Here is a 12,542-nt window from a genome sequence, read left to right on the forward strand (position 1 = left end):
ATAATACTGCTCCTATATACAAGAATATAACTACTATAATACTGCTCACTATATACAGGAATATAACTACTATAATACTGCCCCTATATACAAGAATATAACTACTATTAGGCTGGGTTCACACGTGGCGGAATTTCACTTAAATTCCGCTGCGGCCACTCCGCAGAGTTAATCCGCAGCGGAGCCGTTTGTCCATTGACTTACACTTTAATTTAGCAGTGTTAGTTTAGACGATGCGTAAAATTCCGCTGCGGAGCATAGGCTGCGGAGCGGAATTTGGTGTCCGCAGCATGCTCTGTCTGTTGCGGAGCAGTGGCGGACTCATGGCGGAATTTCTCCATTGACTTCAATGGAGATTCTAATTTCCGCAATGAAGTCCGCAGCTGTCATGCACATGTTATGTGTGCTGCGGATCCGTCTTGCTTTTTTAACTTGACATTTCTTCATTCTGGCTGGACCTATGTATTTCTAGGTCTACAGCCAGACTGAGGAAGTCAATGGGGCTCCCGTAATTACGGGAGCGTTGCTAGGAGACGTCTGTAAATAGTCACTGTCCAGGGTGCTGAAAGAGTTAAGCGATCGGCAGTAACTGTTTCTGCACCCGGGACAGCGACTACCGATCCCAATATACATCTATCTGTAAAAAAAAATGAAGTTCATACTTACTGAGAACTCCCTGCTTCTGTCTCCAGTCCGGCCTCCCAGGATGACGTTTCAGTCTAAGTGACGGCTGCAGCCAATCACAGGCTAATAACAGGCTGCAGCGGTCACATGGACTGCCGCGTCATCCAGGGAGGTCGGGCTGGATGCCGAAGGAGGGACGCGTCACCAAGACAACGGGCGGTAAGTATGAATTTCTTTGACTTTCACAAGGGAAAGTGCTGTCCCTTCTCTCTATCCTGCACTGATAGGGAGAAGGGAAGTACTTTTACCGCAGTCCGCAGCAGCTAGTCCGCATCAATTTACTGCACATTTTGTGCAGATCCACAGCAGAATCTGCAACGCACGTGTGGTCATGCCCTAATACTACTCCTATATACAAGAATATAACTACTATAATACTGCCCCCTATATACAAGAATATAACTACTATAATACTGCCCCCTACATACAAGAATATAACTACTATAATACTGCCCCTATATACAAGAATATAACTACTATAATACTGCTCCTATATACAAGAATATAACTACTATAATACTGCTCCTATATACAAGAATATAACTACTATAATACTGCTCCTATATACAGGAATATAACTACTATAATACTGCCCCCTATATACAAGAATATAACTACCATAATACTGCCGCCTATACAGGAATATAACTACTATAATACTGCCCCCTATATACAAGAATATAACTACCATAATACTGCCGCCTATACAAGACTATAACTACTATAATACTGCTCCTATATACAAGAATATAACTACTATAATACTGTCTCCTATATACAAGAATATAACTACTATAATACTGCTCCTATATACAAGAATATAACTACTATAATACTGCCCCTATATACAAGAATATAACTACTATAATACTGCCCCCTGTATACAAGAATATAACTACTATAATACTGCTCCTATATACAAGAATATAACTACTATAATACTGCCTCCTATATACAAGAATATAACTACTATAATACTGCCCCTATATACAAGAATATAACTACTATAATACTGCCCCTATATACAGGAATATAACTACTATAATACTGCCCCTATATACAAGAATATAACGGCTATAATACTGCCCCCTATATACAAGAATATAACTACTATAATACTGCCCCTATATACAAGAATATAACTACTATAATACTGCACCCTATATACAGGAATATAACTACTATAATACTGCCCCCTATATACAAGAATATATCTACTATAATACTGCTCCTATATACAAGAATATATCTACTATAATACTGCCCCCTATATACAAGAATATAACTACCATAATACTGCCGCCTATACAAGAATATAACTACTATAATACTGCCTCCTATATACAAGAATATATACTATAATACTGCCCCTATATACAAGACTATAACTACTATAATACTGCTCCTATATACAAGAATATAACTACTATAATACTGCCCCTATATACAAGAATATAACTACTATAATACTGCTCCTATATACAAGAATATAACTACTATAATACTGCCCCTATATACAAGAATATAACTACTATAATACTGCCCCTATATACAAGAATATAACTACTATAATACTGCCTCTATATACAAGAATATAACTACTATAATACTGCTCCTATATACAAGAATATAACTACTATAATACTGCCCCTATATACAAGAATATAACTACTATAATACTGCCCCCTATGTAGAAGAATATAACTACTATAATACTGCCCCCTATATACAAGAATATAACTACTATAATACTGCTCCTATATACAAGAATATAACTACTATGATACTGCCCCTATATACAAGAATATAACTACTATAATACTGCCCCTATATACAAGAATATAACTACAATAATACTGCCCCTATATACAAGAATATAACTACTATAATACTTCCCCCGATATACAAGAATATAACTACTATAATACTGCCCCCTATGTACAAGAATATAACTACTATAATACTGCCCCCTATATACAAGAATATAACTACTATAATACTGCCTCCTATATACAAGAATATAACTACTCTAATACTGCCTCCTATATACAAGAATATAACTACTATAATACTGCCCCCTATATACAAGAATATAACTACTATAATACTGCCCCTATATACAAGAATATAACTACTATAATACTGCCCCCTATATACAAGAATATAACTACTATAATACTGCTCCTATATACAAGAATATAACTACTATAATACTGCTCCTATATACAAGAATATAACTACTATAATACTGCCCCCCTATATACAAGAATATAACTACTATAATACTGCCCCTATATACAAGAATATAACTACTATAATACTGCTCCTATATACAAGAATATAACTACTATAATACTGCCCCCCTATATACAAGAATATAACTACTATAATACTGCCCCTATATACAAGAATATAACTACTATAATACTGCCTCCTATATACAAGAATATAACTACTATAATACTGCTCCTATATACAAGAATATAACTATTATAATACTGCCCCTATATACAAGAATATAACTACTATAATACTGCCTCCTATATACAAGAATATAACTACTATAATACTGCCCCTATATACAAGAATATAACTACTATAATACTGCTTCCTATATACAAGAACATAACTACTATAATACTGCCCCCTATATACAAGAATATAACTACTATAATACTGCCCCTATATACAAGAATATAACTACTATAATACTGCTCCTATATACAAGAATATAACTACTATAATACTGCTCCTATATACAAGAATATAACTACTATAATACTGCCCCCTATATACAAGAATATAACTACTATAATACTGCCTCCTATATACAAGAATATAACTACTATAATACTGCCCCCTATATACAAGAATATAACTACTATAATACTGCCCCCTATATACAAGAATATAACTACTATAATACTGCCCCTATATACAGGAATATAACTACTATAATACTGCCCCTATATACAAGAATATAACTACTATAATACTGCCCCTATATACAAGAATATAACTACTATAATACTGCCCCTATATACAGGAATATAACTACTATAATACTGCCCTATATACAAGAATATAACTACTATAATACTGCCCCCTATATACAAGAATATAACTACTATAATACTGCCCCTATATACAAGAATATAACTACTATAATACTGCCTCTATATACAAGAATATAACTACTATAATACTGCTCCTATATACAAGAATATAACTACTATAATACTGCTCCTATATACAAGAATATAACTACTATAATACTGCCCCCTATATACAAGAATATAACTACTATAATACTGCTCCTATATACAAGAATATAACTACTATAATACTGCCCCTATGTACAAGAATATAACTACTATAATACTGCTCCTATATACAAGAATATAACTACTATAATACTGCCTCCTATATACAAGAATATAACTACTATAATACTGCCCCCTATATACAAGAATATAACTACTATAATACTGCCCCTATGTACAAGAATATAACTACTATAATACTGCCGTCTATATACAAGAATATAACTACTATAATACTGCCTCCTATATACAAGAATATAACTACTATAATACTGCTCCCTATATACAAGAATATAACTACTATAATACTGCCCCTATGTACAAGAATATAACTACTATAATACTGCCGTCTATATACAAGAATATAACTACTATAATACTGCCTCCTATATACAAGAATATAACTACTATAACACTGCCCCTATATACAAGAATATAACTACTATAATACTGCTCCCTATATACAAGAATATAACTACTATAATACTGCTCCCTATATACAAGAATATAACTACTATAATACTGCCGTCTATATACAAGAATATAACTACTATAATACTGCCCCTATATACAAGAATATATCTACTATAATACTGCTCCTATATACAAGAATATAACTACTATAATACTGCCGTCTATATACAAGAATATAACTACTATAATACTGCCTCCTATATACAAGAATATAACTACTATAATACTGCTCCCTATATACAAGAATATAACTACTATAATACTGCTCCCTATATACAAGAATATAACTACTATAATACTGCGCCTATATACAAGAATATAACTACTATAATACTGCTCCTATATACAAGAATATAACTACTATAATACTGCTCCTATATACAAGAATATAACTACTATAATACTGCCCCCTGTATACAAGAATATAACTACTATAATACTGCCCCTATATACAAGAATATAACTACTATAATACTGCCCCTATGTACAAGAATATAACTACTATAATACTGCCCCTATATACAAGAATATAACTACTATAATACTGCTCCTATATACAAGAATATAACTACTATAATACTGCTCCTATATACAAGAATATAACTACTATAATACTGCTCCCTATATACAAGAATATAACTACTATAATACTGCCCCTATATACAAGAATATAACTACTATAATACTGCCCCTATGTACAAGAATATAACTACTATAATACTGCCCCTATATACAAGAATATAACTACTATAATACTGCTCCTATATACAAGAATATAACTACTATAATACTGCCCCTATATACAAGAATATAACTACTATAATACTGCTCCCTATATACAAGAATATAACTACTATAATACTGCTCCCTGTATACAAGAATATAACTACTATAATACTGCTCCTATATACAAGAATATAACTACTATAATACTGCTCCTATATACAAGAATATAACTACTATAATACTGCTCCTATATACAAGAATATAACTACTATAATACTGCCCCCTATATACAAGAATATAACTACTATAATATCGCAATATACATTACACTTTGTCCATTGTTGATGATAAAACACTACATTTTCCACAGTGCAGGACAGCAGAGCAGGGGAGATATGAGACCACAAAGCCGGATAGAATAACAGAAACTAGAAGAATTGTGAGTGCAGCTCTGGATGTGACTGGAGCACAGTACCGGTGATTGTTGTATAGTGACGGGCAGTAGATGTTGAGGTGGGCTACGTCTCGGTGGGGTGATCTATGGAGTGAGACGCTTCCTCTTCTGCACATTCACTTCTTCGCTGATAATTCCTGCACCGGTGACGAGGTTTATACATTCTGATAGAAGACACAGCGGAAGTTATAGAGTAATAACCGCAGCGCGAACCTCAGACCGTTACCTTCACACAGGAAACCTCCTCCCCCCTCCGACTAAGGGGGAACTCTGACCCCCAGCACATTGGTATCTCACACAGCCAGTCACTGCTTAAAGGGGGACTGCACAGGATAACGTAAGTGGGGGGGAGGGGTGTGTGAGCGGAGATATTCCCCCCATTCCTAAGAGGAAGACGCTGTGAGTCCTGATGAAGACCCCAGACCGTGTGATTAGTGGAGCGTCACCAATTACAGGGCTGTACTAATAACACCAGTCAAAGTAGGAAAGTATGTGCACCCCTGTCCTGGAGCAACCCCTCCTCCTCCTCCTCCTTTCCGTTAGTTATATCCGTTTTTGAAAAAAAGTCGGGTGAAAACCAATATGGCTGCCAGAGACGTCGTCCACGGTTTCACCGGATCCCTGAACCTACTCTTTAGGGTCAGGCTCTGTTCACACGCTAAACAAAAAACGCCTGAAAATACCGATCTCTGATTTTCAGCCGTTTTTTAAGCAACTTGCGTTTTTGCGGCATTTTTTACGGCCGTTTTTGGAGCGGTCTTTCTATTGAGTCAATGAAAAACGGCTCAAGAAGTGACATGCTCCTTTTTACGAGGCGTTTTTTTTACGTGGCCGTTTTTAAAAACAGCTGCGCAAAGAACGCCCCATGGGAATGGAACGCCGTTTTTCCCATTGAAATCAATGGGCAGATGTTTGGAGGCGTTCAGCCCCCGCATTTTTTAGCCGTTTTTTGGGGTGTTTACGGCCCGAAAAACGGCTGAAGCAAAGGTCGTGTGAACATATCCCAAGTGCACACAGGGTGTATAGATTGTGCTGCTGCTGTAATACGCTGCGGATGATCCGAAATGAAATCCATGGTGGACAATCTGCAGTGTATCCGCCGCGAGTGAACATAAGACGCAGACGCTGCACCCTCGCATCACGCGACAGACAGATCCCACTGGTTGATGATACGTCCGTCAGGTTTTATTGTGGTCCGTTATTCCTTATATAAATAATATCGCTGCAGTCTGCGACCCCCTGACAAAAAGCCAATGACCATAAGGCCGTGTTCAGACGTGGCGGAATTTTTCCGCTGCAAATGTTGATGCAGATTTGGGGCAATTCCGCAATGAATCTGCAGCAACATTCGCATATTTGACAGGTAATTCAGATGTTGCAGAAAACACAGCGGACTTGCCACGGATTTCAGTTTTTGCATTGCAAATGCTGAAATCCGCAGCGATACGCAACCGCAATTCCGCCACATGTGAATGTGCCCTAAATGCCTCACTTAGACGCCCGTGTTCGGTCCCTGATATACAGACTGTATGTCGGCAGCATTTCTAGGACTGACCACAGTTCAGGGAGCCGGACTCCTAGCATTATACTTATATATGATGCTCGGAGTCCCTGCCTCCCCGTGGAATACTGTCCCATAATCATGTTTTCAGTACGGGACAGCATACAGGATACATACATTGTTATATACAGGTCACATATATACAGGATACATACATTGTTATGTACAGGTCACATATATACAGGATACATACAGGTCACATATATACAGGATACATACATACATACAGTGTTATATACAGGATACATACATACATACATACAGTGTTATATACAGGAGATCACATATATACAGGATAGATACATACATACAGTGTTATATACAGGAGGTCACATATATACAGGATACATACAGTGTTATATACAGGTCACATATATACAGAATACATACATACTTACAGTGTTATATACAGGAGGTCACATATATACAGTGTTATATACAGGAGGTCACATATATACAGCATACATAGTGTTATATACAGGAGGTCACATATATACAGGATACATACATACAGTGTTATATGCAGGAGGTCACGTATATACAGGATACATACAGTGTTATATACAGAAGGTCACATATATACAGGATACATACAGTGTTATATACAGGAGGTCACATATATACAGGATACATACAGTGTTATATACAGGTCACATATATACAGGATACATACATACAGTGCTATATACAGGATACATACATACAGTGTTGTATACAGGAGGGCACATATATACAGGATACATACATACAGTGTTATATACAGGAGGTCACATATATACAGGATACATACAGTGTTATATGCAGGAGGTCACATATATACAGGATACATACATACAGTGTTATATACAGGATACATACATACATACATACAGTTTTGTATACAGGGGGTCACATATATACAGGATACATACATACAGTGTTATATAAAGGAGGTCACATATATACAGGATAGATACAGTGTTATATACAGGAGGGCACATATATACAGGATACATACATACAGTGTTGTATACAGGAGGTCACATATATACAGGATACATACAGTGTTATATACAGGAGGTCACATATATACAGGATACATACATACATACAGTGTTATATACATGATACATACATACATACATACATACATACAGTGTTGTATACAGGAGGTCACATATATACAGGATACATACATAGTGTGTTATATAAAGGAGGTCACATATATACAGGATAGATACAGTGTTATATACAGGAGGGCACATATATACAGGATACATACAGTGTTGTATACAGGAGGTCACATATATACAGTGTTGTATACAGGAGGTCACATATATACAGGATACATACACAGTGTTATATACAGTAGGTCACATATATACAGGATACATACAGTGTTATATGCAGGAGGTCACATATATACAGGATACATGCATACAGTGTTATATACAGGAGGTCACATATATACAGGATACATACAGTGTTATATACAGCAGGTCACATATATACAGGATACATACCGTGTTATATACAGGTCACATATATACAGGATACATACGTACAGTGTTGTATACAGGAGGTCACATATATACAGGATACATACATGCAGTGTTATATACAGGAGGTCACATATATACAGGATACATACAGTGTTATATACAGCAGGTCACATATATACAGGATACATACCGTGTTATATACAGGGCACATATATACAGGATACATACAGCGTTATATACAGGTCACATATATACAGGATACATACAGTGTTATATACAGGAGGTCACATATATACAGGATACATACAGTGTTATATACAGGAGGTCACATATATACAGGATACATACATACAGTGTTATATGCAGGAGGTCACATATATACAGGATACATACAGTGTTATATACAGGAGGTCACATATATACAGGATACATACAGTGTTATATACAGGAGGTCACATATATACAGGATACATACAGTGTTATATACAGGAGGTCACATATATACAGGATACATACAGTGTTATATACAGGAGGTCACATATATACAGTGTTATATACAGGAGGTCACATATATACAGCATACATAGTGTTATATACAGGAGGTCACATATATACAGGATACATACATACAGTGTTATATGCAGGAGGTCACATATATACAGGATACATACAGTGTTATATACAGGAGGTCACATATATACAGGATACATACAGTGTTATATACAGGAGGTCACATATATGCAGGATACATACATACAGTGTTATATGCAGGAGGTCACATATATACAGGATACATACAGTGTTATATACAGGAGGTCACATATATACAGGATACATACAGTGTTATATACAGGAGGTCACATATATACAGGATACATACAGTGTTATATACAGGAGGTCACATATATACAGGATACATACAGTGTTATATACAGGAGGTCACATATATGCAGGATACATACAGTGTTATATACAGGTGGTCACATATATACAGGATACATACAGTGTTATATACAGGAGGTCACATATATACAGGATACATACATACAGTGTTATATGCAGGAGGTCACATATATACAGCATACATACAGTGTTATATACAGGATACATACATACAGTGTTGTATACAGGAGGTCACATATATACAGGATACATACATACAGTGTTATATGCAGGAGGTCACATATATACAGGATACATACATACAGTGTTATATGCAGGAGGTCACATATATACAGTGCTATATACAGGAGGGCACATATATACAGCATACATACAGTGTTATATACAGGAGGTCACATACATACAGTGTTATATACAGGAGGTCACATATATACAGGATAGATACAGTGTTATATACAGGAGGGCACATATATACAGGATACATACATACATACAGTGTTGTATACAGGAGGTTACATATATACAGGATACATACAGTGTTATATACAGGTCACACATATACAGCATACATACAGTGTTATATACAGGAGGTCACATATATACAGGATACATACAGTGTTATATACAGGTCACATATATACAGGATACATACAGTGTTATATACAGGAGGTCACATATATACAGGATAGATACAGTGTTATATACAGGAGGGCACATATATACAGGATGCATACATACAGTGTTGTATACAGGAGGTTACATATATACAGGATACATACAGTGTTATATACAGGAGGTCACATATATACAGCATACATACAGTGTTATATACAGGGCACATATATACAGCATACATACAGTGTTATATGCAGGAGGTCACATATATACAGTGTTATATACAGGAGGTCACATATATACAGGATACATACATACAGTTTTGTATACAGGAGGTTACATATATACAGGATACATACATATAGTGTTGTATACTGGAGGTCACATATAGACAGGATGCATACATACAGTTTTGTATACAGGAGGTTACATATATACAGGATACATACATATAGTGTTGTATACTGGAGGTCACATATATACAGGATACATACAGTGTTATATACAGGAGGTCACATATATACAGGATACATACAGTGTTATATACAGGAGGGCACATATATACAGGATACATACAGGAGGTCACATATATACAGGATACATACAGTGTTATATACAGGAGGTCACATATATACAGGATACATACATACAGTGTTATATGCAGGAGGTCACGTATATACAGGATACATACAGTGTTATATACAGGAGGTCACATATATACAGGATACATACATATAGTGTTATATGCAGGAGGTCACGTGTATATACAGGATACATACAGTGTTATATACAGGAGGTCACATATATACAGGATACATACAGTGTTATATACAGGAGGTCACATATATACAGGATACATACAGTGTTATATACAGGAGGTCACATATATACAGGATACATACAGTGTTATATACAGGAGGTCACATATATACAGGATACATACAGTGTTATATACAGGAGGTCACATATATACAGGATACATACAGTGTTATATACAGGAGGTCACATACATACAGTGTTATATACAGGAGGTCACATATATACAGGATACATACAGTGTTATATACAGGAGGTCACATATATACAGGATACATACATACAGTGTTATATACAGGTGGTCACATATATACAGTGTTGTATACAGGAGGTCACATATATACAGGATACATACATGCAGTGTTATATACAGGAGGTCACATATATACAGGATACATACAGTGTTATATACAGGAGGTCACATATATACAGGATACATACAGTGTTATATACAGGAGGTCACATATATACAGGATACATACAGTGTTATATACAGGAGGTCACATATATACAGGATACATACAGTGTTATATACAGGAGAGCACATATATACAGGATACATACAGTGTTATATACAGGAGGTCACATATATACAGGATACATACATATGGTGTTGTATACTGGAGGTCACATATATACAGGATACATACATACAGTGTTATATACAGGAGGTCACATATATACAGGATACATAGTGTTATATACAGGAGGGCACATATATACAGGATACATACATACAGTGTTATATGCAGGAGGTCACATATATATACAGGGTTATACAGAATATGACATATGGACAGCAGATATAAACAGTGTAAGTGATGTATACGTGGAATGTACCATTATCATGTTGCGCGGGTATACTGTATGTGTATACACAGGGATACATAGTGATGTGGGAGTCTATAAACACATATAACGGGACGTACCATTAAGCGGGCAGGATGGGGGGAGTTACACACAGGATGTAGTGGAGTATATAGTTACACACACATATATACATGGGGCTGGCTTCTACCTTTCTCCGGTGTCCGCTCCCGTTCACCGCGGCGCGCTCACAACCGTTCGGCACCGGCCGGGAGCGCGCTCCGTTCTTCTGACATCCCCGGAGGCGCGTCCTTGATGCGCGTGCCCATAAAACCCCGCCCCCGCCGCCTGTACGCTGTGCGTGCGTCGCGGCGGCCGCCGCCATCTTTTTCACTGGCGGATTTTGCCAGGTTGTGATGTAGCTGATCCTCCAGTCTCCGCACTGCTGCCCCTGCCTGTAACACCAGTAATAGTATATACCATACAGCGCATGTGCAGCACGGGAGTGGGACAGCTGTTCAAGAACAGAAACGTCTATGTTTTAGTCATAAGCTCCGCCCCTGAGTAAGCTGACCACGCCCAGCCCGGCCCCTGCTTATTTTCTCTGTACTTCATATAACCTTATAGTGTATATCGGTTTTATGTAGACGTTCACTCCCATGCCACATGTGACGCTGGTCATGCCAATTATAGGGTGG

The 12,542-nt window shown here is 36.5% G+C and overlaps 1 protein-coding gene across 6 annotated transcripts in view; it reads right to left on the reverse strand.

Annotated features, from left to right (window-relative positions):
• The window catches only part of LOC142759001 (dystrobrevin beta-like), a 180,954-nt gene extending 168,786 nt beyond the window's left edge, over window positions 1-12,168 (reverse strand). For 5 of the 6 annotated variants that reach the window (XR_012883039.1, XR_012883037.1, XR_012883036.1 and 2 more), the window contains exon 1: window positions 12,056-12,168. The gene's annotated coding sequence lies outside the window, so the exon portion shown is untranslated. The remainder of the gene's footprint in view (window positions 1-12,055) is intronic. The other variant, XR_012883038.1, reaches the window with a different exon arrangement.
• Between the last annotated feature and the right edge of the window lie 374 nt (window positions 12,169-12,542).

The sequence above is a fragment of the Rhinoderma darwinii genome, chromosome 4, assembly GCF_050947455.1.
Source record: "Rhinoderma darwinii isolate aRhiDar2 chromosome 4, aRhiDar2.hap1, whole genome shotgun sequence".
NCBI classification, from domain to species: domain Eukaryota; kingdom Metazoa; phylum Chordata; class Amphibia; order Anura; family Rhinodermatidae; genus Rhinoderma; species Rhinoderma darwinii.